General features: G+C 38.4%; 1 protein-coding gene and 1 long non-coding RNA gene across 2 annotated transcripts in view; one reads left to right on the top strand and one right to left on the bottom strand.

The window, feature by feature from the left end:
* LOC128251577 (uncharacterized) overlaps window positions 1-9,876 on the top strand; it is a 100,144-nt gene that overhangs the window by 85,943 nt on the left and 4,325 nt on the right. The window contains exon 2 of the long non-coding RNA XR_008267176.1: window positions 7,411-7,615. This is a non-coding gene — a long non-coding RNA (uncharacterized LOC128251577). The remainder of the gene's footprint in view (window positions 1-7,410; window positions 7,616-9,876) is intronic.
* LOC106875806 (early growth response protein 1-B) overlaps window positions 1-9,876 on the bottom strand; it is a 130,686-nt gene that overhangs the window by 117,078 nt on the left and 3,732 nt on the right. The window lies entirely within an intron of this gene.

The raw sequence follows: 9,876 nt of genomic DNA, 5'->3' as shown, positions 1-9,876 counted from the left end.
CACACACACACACATATACATATATGTAGTAAGAAACTCTGGGCTGAGATGAACAGCAGAAGGTCTTCAAAGAAGCCTGCCCTCTCAATGAAGTGTTTCAGCTCTTAACACCATTTACTCTAAGGAGGTCAGGCTACATCCAGATCATAACTCCTGAATACCCTTGTTCCCACATTCTGTGTTACTGTACAGATGGCAACCCTTCTGGGTGATTCAGGTGTCCCAGAGCCAAGGTACCAGTTCAGTCCGAGTTGTTGACTGAATGTAAGGTGAATTATGTTTTCTGAAACTCACTCCCTTTCCTCCTTGATGACTAGATCCAGTTGGAATTTTTCTCAGCTGTTCTGCCATTACCTTATGAATTCTGATGCTCTTTCTCCCAGAAATTGCAAGTCATTTCATGAAATCATAGGTAAATTTTCCAACAAACTTTCTCACTCCCACCTCAATAGCAAGGACTTTAGTTTCTAAGTCAGAGTTTCTCAACCTTGATAGTTAAACTGCTTTATTTTCTGACTTGTAAATGTGGGCTTCATCCACTCTGCTTTCATATGGCACCATGAGTTGAATCAGAATCACTTGTTTGATGAAAATAAGTGGAGTACAATGTTGACGATGTCTGTTTGTTTGCCTTGGTGGAGTGGGCATGTAAGGTTGTCTAATTTCCCCTTCCCCTTATCAGGTTTGTATTTGAGAGCAGGTGGTCATATAAAGACCTGTGGATGAAGCTGACTCTAAGAGGAACTGTACACCATTCCAGCTGAGACTTCTTTAGAGGGCACACTCCCACATTATCCAAGAGACTCTCCAACTTACAGCTGAATAGTAGTTACATCAGCACATCAGAACAGAAGGTAGGCATATGAGGAGTCCCTAATTGCCTCAAACACATAGGTATGACCCAACTTGTTAGAGAGGCATAAGGAAGAGAAGATCTCACAGTGCTGTAGCTGGATCTGGCCAACACCAATAGTTCAATACTAGAGAGACACCATGTATTCAAGAAGGCAGACTACATTATGGACAACTATGGCATATGTAGGTTAAAAGGTTTCCTTTGATCAGCTGAAATTTGACTGGAACTAACTATAAGTGAGAATAATCACCAGGTACACTATCTCAGTGTTCCTCCTTGCATTAGCAATGAACATGCTGATCAAGTCAGCAGAGGACTGCTAGGCCTCCTCAGCAAGACAGGAGTAAGCTAGTCAACCAGTAGAGCTGTCATGAATGACCTCAAGATGACAACAGTGCAGGAAACTAGAAAAGCTCATGCCATGTGCACAAATGAGTTTCAAGCCCACAAAGTCCCAGTATAAGGTTTAGAAGAAAAAAAAAAAACCAATGAAGACTATTGAGAAAGTCTTCGGCTGCAGTTTCAGGGACATTAACTCTACCAAGGTGACAAGGCCAGATGTGGAGAGCTGGTTGACAGCTCTAAAAAAGTCTGGATGAATAAGAAGATTCAGGGTTCAAATCTATTAGTATAAGATCTTCCCAAGAATTCTCTGCCCCACTCCGCAGCTGGAGCCTTCTATTGCCTTCCCCTACCGAAACATTGCGCAATAAAACTGGTTCATTCCTCTTGAATAACTTTGTATACACACACAAACACACGTCAAAATATATATATATATATATATATATATATATATATACACACACACACACACACAGATATATATATATATATATATGTAGGCGCAGGAGTAGCTGTGTGGTAAGTACCTTGCTTACCAACCACAGGGTTCTGGGTTCAGTCCCACTGCATGGCACCTTGGGCACGTGTCTTCTACTATAGCCTCAGGCCGACCAAAGCCTTGTGAGTGGATTTGGTAGACGGAAACTGAAAGAAGCCCGTCGTATATATGTACATATAATTTTCCCTGTACATATTTTTTGTTGTTATACACACACACATATGTATGCATATAGATATATATGTGTGTATATATATGTATATCCATATATACACATATAGACAGATGAATATAAACAGAAAGTGGCTAGGTGCAGGAGTGACTGTGTGGTAAGCAGCTTGCTGCTCAACCACATGGTCTGGGTTCAGTCCCACTGCATGGCACCTAAGGCAAGCATCTTCTACTATAGCCTCAGGTTGACCAAAGTCTTGTAAGTGGATTTGGTAGACAGAAACTGAAAGAAGCCCATCGTATATATGTATCTGTGTGTGTGTGTGTGTGTGTGTGTGTGTGTGTGTGTGTGTGTGTGTGTGTCCTCCACTGATGTTGACAACCCCACCTTGACAACTGATGTTGGTGTGTTTACGTCTCCATAACTTAGCAGTTCAGCAAAAGTGACCAATAGAATAAGTACTAGGCTTACAAAGAATAAGTCCTGGGGTCAATTTGTTTGACTAATAAGCAGTGCTCCATCATGGCTGCAGTCAAATGACTGAAACAAGTAAAAGAATAAAAGAATATATATAGAAATATATATATAATCATTCTCATCAACATTTAATACCCTTTTTCCATGCTGCCATGGGTTAGACAGCATGACAAGATCCAGCAAAGCCAGGGGCCACACCAGGTTCCAGAGTCTGTTTTGTCTTGGTTTCTATGACTGGATGCCCTTCTTAACACCAACCACTCAACAAAGTGTACTGGGTTCTTTTTAAGTGACACCATCACCAGTGCTTTTTATGTGGCACTAGCATCCACATCAATGCTTTTTACGTGGCACCTTGAGTTTAAGATCTCAATTTTGTTGTGGTGGACAGGTCTTCTCGAGTACAGCAATTCACCACATATCTTGGTCATCTGTCATCTCCTTCATAAGGTTCAGCATTTTGAGATCCACCTTCAGTACTTCCCCCCATGTTTTCCTGGATCTGAAGGTGTCTTTCTTGCCTTTGTAGCAGCTGACTATGATGCTGCTGCACCAGTCACTAGAGATTACATCTTCTTGAATAGCCAATTAATTATACTGGTGACTAGACTGTATCCAACTTTACCAGATATCTTAAGCATCTCGGCAGTGACTCTTGATGGACCAGGAGTCTTCCCTTTCTTCATATCTTTAATTACCTTATCTATCTTACTTCTGTCAACTAGGATAGCTGGTCCCTCTATTGGGTTTACATGAAGAAGACTCCCTTTCTCCCTTTCATTCTCTACATTTAATAGTCTTTCATAATAGCTCTTTCATGCCTCTTTCTTTTCAGGATCACTAAGAGCAAGCATACCATTATCTGTCCATACATACTTCTCTCCCACAAAATCTTGATTCTCTCTAACACATCATCATCATCATCATCATCATTTAACGTCCGCTTTCCATACTGGCATGGGTTGGACAGTTTGACTGAAAACTGGTAAGCCTGGTTCCGATTTGATTTGGCAAGGTTTCTACAGCTGGATGCCCTTGCTAATACCAACCACACTGAGAGTGTAAGTAGGTATGTTTTACATACTACTAGCATGGGCGCCATTGACCCGACACCAGCATCAGTCATGACTACAGTCTCACTTGGCTTGACAGGTCAACACAAGCACACTATATCACCAAAGGTTTTGGTCACCTGTCACTGCCTTCATGAGGCCCAACACTTAAATGGTGCTTTTTATGTGCCATCAGCACAGCCACGACTATGATTTCACTCAGTTTGACAGGTCTTCACAAGCACAGCTTATCGTCTAATGATTGAAGGGTGAAGGGTGCTTTTAACAGGCCAGTTATGTAGCATCAGCCATGGCTACAATCTCACTTGGCTTGCCAAGTCTTCTCAAGCATGGCATATCTCCAAAGGTCTCGGTTGCTTGTCATTGTGAGGCCCAACATTTGAAGATCATGCTTCACTACCTCATCCCATCTGATGCTTCTTAGGTCTATCTTTTCTCACATGATGCTTGCTGACATGTGCATGCATACTGACATTACACATCCAGCAGAGCATACTAGCTTCATTTTTTACAAGCCTACACATGTCCTCGGCAATCACAGCCCATGTTCCACTGCTGGGTAACATGGCTGTTTGCACACAGGCAACATACAGTCTACCTTTCATTCTGAGTGAGAGGCCCTTTATTGCCACTAGAGGTAGGAGCTCTCTGAACTTTGCCCAGCCTATTCTTATTCTAGCAGCTATGCTCTCACAGCATCCACCCTCGCTACTGACTTGGTCACCTTGGTAACAAAAGCTATCAACTACTTCTAGTTTTCCCCCCTGGTATGTGATGGAATCTATTTTCTGTACATTTTTGGTGTTTATTGTTCCTGTGCACCTTCCACACACAAAAACTAACCTCCTTGCTAACCTTCCTTTGATACTGCTACACCTCTTATGTGTCCATAGCTTACACAGGGTACATCTTATGGAGTTCCTGCCAATGCCTTTTCTGCAGATCGAGCAAGGCCATCTACCTCAAGGGATTTGTAATTTGTCTGCCTTCCTACTTACTAAGACTTTGGTTTTTGCTAGGTTTTTTACTTTTGCAAGGTTTTTGGACAATCCAGAACATGTCAAGTCTCTGAACTTCATATATAAGACATTGGCAAACCTCTTCCTTTCTGCTTCTGCCCTAACTAGATATACCTTATGCCTAGCTTCTCTTGTAGCTATCTGTTATGGTTCTTTGCAACCCCAAATCTTGCAGTCTTTCCAAGCCCATCTCTTCTTTTTTATAGCCCTGTCTACCTCACTATCCCACTACCATGTCACCGTTAGTCTAGTGAAAGCTTTGCTCCCACAACAGATTTGGTCTGTCACCCTCAGTAGATTGTCCCATAAGAACTTCTAGTTGTCCTCTATGTTATATGTCTCTATCTCCACCTCCTTCTCATCAAAGTCTTCATTAAGAACATCTCCAAATCTCTGCCCATTTGAAGGATCCATAGCCTCCTTTTCCATATCGGTTTGTGACTCAGGATCTTTCTAACATTAAGTCCAAAGTTACAAACCACAGACCTATGTTGAGTTGTATAATTTTCACCTGGGAAAGACTTATGCCTGTTCCTGTTTCTGGCTAGTATGCCCACTAAATTGATAGGTGATCAGATTGCTGGCAGGTTTCCCAAAGTCATTTGCATCTTATAGCAGAAACAGCTGTAAGCTAATGAAGTTCACTAGATAATCATTTATTACTTTGTCATCTCATTTTCTTATTTACACACACACACATGCACATGTGTGTATTTACATGCATTTTAATATATATATATATATAAAGAGAGAGAAAAAGAGAAAGATCTATATGTGTATATATATTCTTTTATTCTTTTACATGTTTCATATATGTGACTAGGCCATACTCCATGCCATGAGACATTTTAAGCATCTCAGTGGTAATTCCTGATGGACCAGGGGCTTTCCCTGTCTTCATATCCATAATTGCTTTATCTATCATGTTGCTGTCAACTCAGAAAGACCCAACCTCTGTTGGGTCCACGTTAGGAAGACTCTCATTCTCCCATGTATTTTCTACATGTAGCACCCCGTCATAGTAACACTGTCATGCCTCTTCTTTTCAGAATCACTAAGTGCAAGTGCACCATCAACCATCTGTAATTACCATGAGAGAAACTCTCATACTGGCTAATCATGACACCAGCACCTGTTCTGGCACTGTTAATCTATATATCAGTGGCAGGGAGATGAATCACTGTTATCTCTAGTGGTTGAGCATCCATCATTGACAAGAGCAAGGAAGGTCAAAATCATGTAACCCAGTAGTCTCAGCACTGGATGTGGCAAGGGTTTGTCTCCCTGCTAGCAATATAAACAAGAGTGCATTATGCACCAAAATACCAATATGAGAGTTTCTCTCTTGATAGCTACTGCAGTATAGTTTGTTCTAACAGAACATCCACATATAAGTTGGGATAAATATTACCTCTCTCTATATATATATTATATATATTTATATTGAGCTCCACCTCCTTACGGTACCTTCAGCCATGTACCTCCTCTACAGCAAGACATCTATGCTTGTACCTCTATCATTCTTCAGCATTTCAACACCTGGCATATATGAATGTGTGTGTGTGTGTGTGTGTGTGTGTGTGTGTGTGTGTGTGTGTGTGTGTGTGTGTGTGTGTGTGTGTGTGCATGTGTGTGTGTGTGTGTGTGTGTGTGTGCATGTGTGTGTTACAACATACATATCATCGTCATTATCTATCATTATATCATTGATTACACAAAGTCTGCATGACTTTGTATATTTAAATCTCTACTTAACTTTTTAAAGCAATTTTTTATGCTGATTTCAGATCTGTCATTAGTTTTTCTCTATCTTGTCTAGTTTTTCTGTAATAAAGCTTTGGGGTTTTTTTTCTGTATTATGGTACCAGAGAATCAGATGACCATGATTATCTGATTTATTTTGCTCAACAAAATAGATTGCTATAAACCAATGCTGACCTAATATTAGTAAAGGTAAAATAGTAGCCAATATAAAGTTTATCAAAGAGTCATTGGTAACTATGACAGATGACGTGACCTTGAAGATCTGTGCACAGATTCCTAACTGATGTTTTAGTGTTGTTTTAGTAGTTCCGGAAGTCAGTTGTTGTTGATATTTACATATAAATTCCATTTAAAATCAATGCATATACTTGTGACAGAGACAAAATATAACTGAGCTTGTAAAAATTTATACTTTGCCTATTTTGGTGTTAAACTCGGTGATGAAGACAGGCATTGGGCTCCACACAGAATATGTCTCACTTGTGTGGAGGAGCTGAGACTCTGGAAAGCCAGTAAGAAAAAGAAATGCTCTTTGGATTACTGATGGTGTGATAAGAGCTGAGTAACCATGTTGACAATTGTTATTTCTGCATTACTAAAAGTGATGGGTATAGTGCAAAAAAAAGAAAACAAAAACGTAAGATAATGTATCATAGTATTCCCCTAGCTATACAGCCTATTGCACATGGGGTTGACATTCCAGTTCTTCTCCCCACTCTTGTTTTGGAGAATGTTACATCAGATAGTGCTGAAGAAGACAAATGTGAAGAAGGTGATGACTACACTCCTGACGAAATTGAATGTCTGCAGTTATTTACTTAGGAAGAGCTCAATGATTTGCTGAGAGATTTGAACCTACCAAAGGATGCAGTCTGATGAAACAGTTCATTAAATCTTCACCTACAGATGGACCATGTTTTCAGTATCTCTTAAAAAATTCCCAAATATAAAAATTAAAGCAGAAATATTTGTTCATCCTGACATTTGTAAACTAGTGAAAGACCAGATTATATGAAATCCATATATGAATCTCAAAAACAGGCATGGGTGAGCTTCAAGTGTGTTATCAAGGACTTTTTGGGAAACAATCAGTGTTAAAATTACAAAAGTCATAGTTGATGCCATGTTGCAAAACTTCAAAAAGCTTGGGTGCAACATGAGTGTTAAAATGCACTTTCTTCACTCACACCTCCTTTCTTTCCTAGAGAACCTTGGCAATCTACATGAAGAGTACAGTGAGAGATTTCACTAGGACATTAAAGAAATAGAACAATGGTACCAGGGAAGGTGGAATGTAAACATGATGGTAGATTACTGCTGGACCCTAAAGAAAGACTGCAACTACCAAAAGCTGGAAGGAAATCAAAGAAAAGGAAGTTTGAAAAGGAGTAAAATTACTTTAAAGCCATGGTAAGTGCATTAAAAAATATATATTTAGTCAATATATAGGCCTACATACATTATTCATATCATTTTTATTATTGCTCTAGTCATTTGTTCATAATTTCACAAAAGGGAATGAATGACAAGAAAACTCATCATATCTTTGGCAGCTATTTGTGCAAAATCTATGTGTAATAGGCAAAAACTAAGCACATATTTGAAATCAGCATAAAGAAATGGCTCAGAATCACCTATAAGTAGACGGTCATCATTTACTTCATTTAAAAATGCACTTGTGCTATTATCCAAATTTCATGCTAGCACGAGATGAACAGTTCACAGGATCTGACAAGATGGAGGAATTTCCAAGCAGGCCTTCCACTCATAATCCACCTCACCCTCTCCTTGACAAAAGAACTGGTAACTACTATTATATTTTACTAAGGATATTCCTTAATTCTTTCCTGACAGAACTGGTAACTACTGTTATTCTTTACTAAGGATATCCCTTAATTCTTCAACACTAGAACTGCTGCTATTATTTTTTACTAAGGGTATTTCTTAATTCTTCAATAATGGAACTGGTAACTACTAATATCCTTTATTAAGGATATTCCTTAATTCTTCCTCTCTAAAAATAGAATAATTGCTTATATGGAAATCTTTAATCAATGACCTATACGCCATGTGAATTGCTATTCTAGAAACAGCTGTAAGAGACTTTATGCATTATTTCTTAATCCTTATTTACTCTAACAACCCTACAATTATGTTTCAATTATAAATTACATGCCCTAAAGTGATACTATATGTTTTGCTTGTTCATTCTATTTTCTACTGTATATCTACCAGCTCAATGATGAACCATTAATAACCATTCTTTGCTAAAATGCTACAACACCACCTTTGTTTTAGTTGCAGTTCAAGTCAGAGTTTTAGTCATAAACCAGGCCAAGCACTTACCATACATGGCTATTACAATACATCATTAGATGGAATTTTTTATTCTTTACCACACAACCATGCCTGAATTTAGAAGAAGAAGAAGAAGAAGAAGAAGAAGAAGAAGAAGAAGAAGAAGAAGAAGAAGAAGAAGAAGAAGAAGAAGAAGAAGAAGAAGAAGAAGAAGAAGAAGAAGAAGAAGAAGAAGAAGAAGAAGAAGAAGAAGAAGAAGAAGAAGAAGAAGAAGAAGAAGAAGAAGAAGAAGAAGAAGGAGGAGGAGGAGGAGGAAGAGGAAGAGGAGGAGGTGGTGGTGGTGGTTTTGATGATGATGATTATGATTATGATTATGATTATGATTATTATTATTATTATTATTGTTTCTAATAAATAAGATGGCAAGTTGGCAGAATGGTTAGCACACCAGGTAAAATGCTTAACTGCATTTCCTTTGCCTTTACGTTCCAAGTTCCGATTCCGTTGAAGTCAACTATGCTGGATGAGAACACTAGGTCAGAACAGGCAGGCTTCAGGAAAAACTACAGCACAATAGACTACATACATGTTAGAAACTAACCGAGGGAAAATGCTAAACTCACAACATACCATTATGGTTCACATTTGTAGATTTTGAAAAAGCTTTTGATTCCATGGAAATTGATGACAAACTAAGAACACTGGAGAAAAAGGTAATCAAAGGAGACTACATGAAGTTATTAGAGAATGTGTACACCAACTGTAAGAACCACAGCAACTATAAACAACAAAGCGATTGATATCAAAATTGATAAAGGAGTAAGACATGGAGACACCATATCACCCAAATTATTCACATCTGTATTCAAAACAGTTTCTCTATATTGGTCAGATAAATGGATGCATGCTAATTCATCTCAAATTCGCTGATGATATTGTACTCATTTCCAAGAGCATTAAACAATCAACAGAAATGCTCAGAAAACTAAGGGAAGAAAGCAAAAAATGTGGACTCAGAGTTAATATTAGTAAAACAAAGATAATTTCCAGCCATCTAATCACAGCTGGAAATGTAGTAGTAGATGATGAAATAGTTGAACATGTGAACCAATACACCTATCTTGGACATATAATCTGCTTAAAGGATAAAAATCAGACCAAAGAAATTGAATGATGAATACAATTAAGATGGGCAGCCTTTGGTAAATTGAAAAGTCTTCAACTAGTGCATGTTGCCTACCATAATGTATACATCAGAAATGTAGACTACCAACAAAGGCATTGACAATAAATTAAGAACACAAAGAGCCATGGAAAAGAAAATGCTGAATATATATATAGACATGTATGTATATATATATATATATATATAT

Source organism: Octopus bimaculoides, chromosome 2, assembly GCF_001194135.2.
Source record: "Octopus bimaculoides isolate UCB-OBI-ISO-001 chromosome 2, ASM119413v2, whole genome shotgun sequence".
Taxonomy (NCBI): Eukaryota; Metazoa; Mollusca; class Cephalopoda; order Octopoda; family Octopodidae; genus Octopus; species Octopus bimaculoides.
The sequence above is the reverse complement of the archived record's forward strand: the minus strand, read 5'-3'. Positions and strand labels throughout refer to the sequence as shown.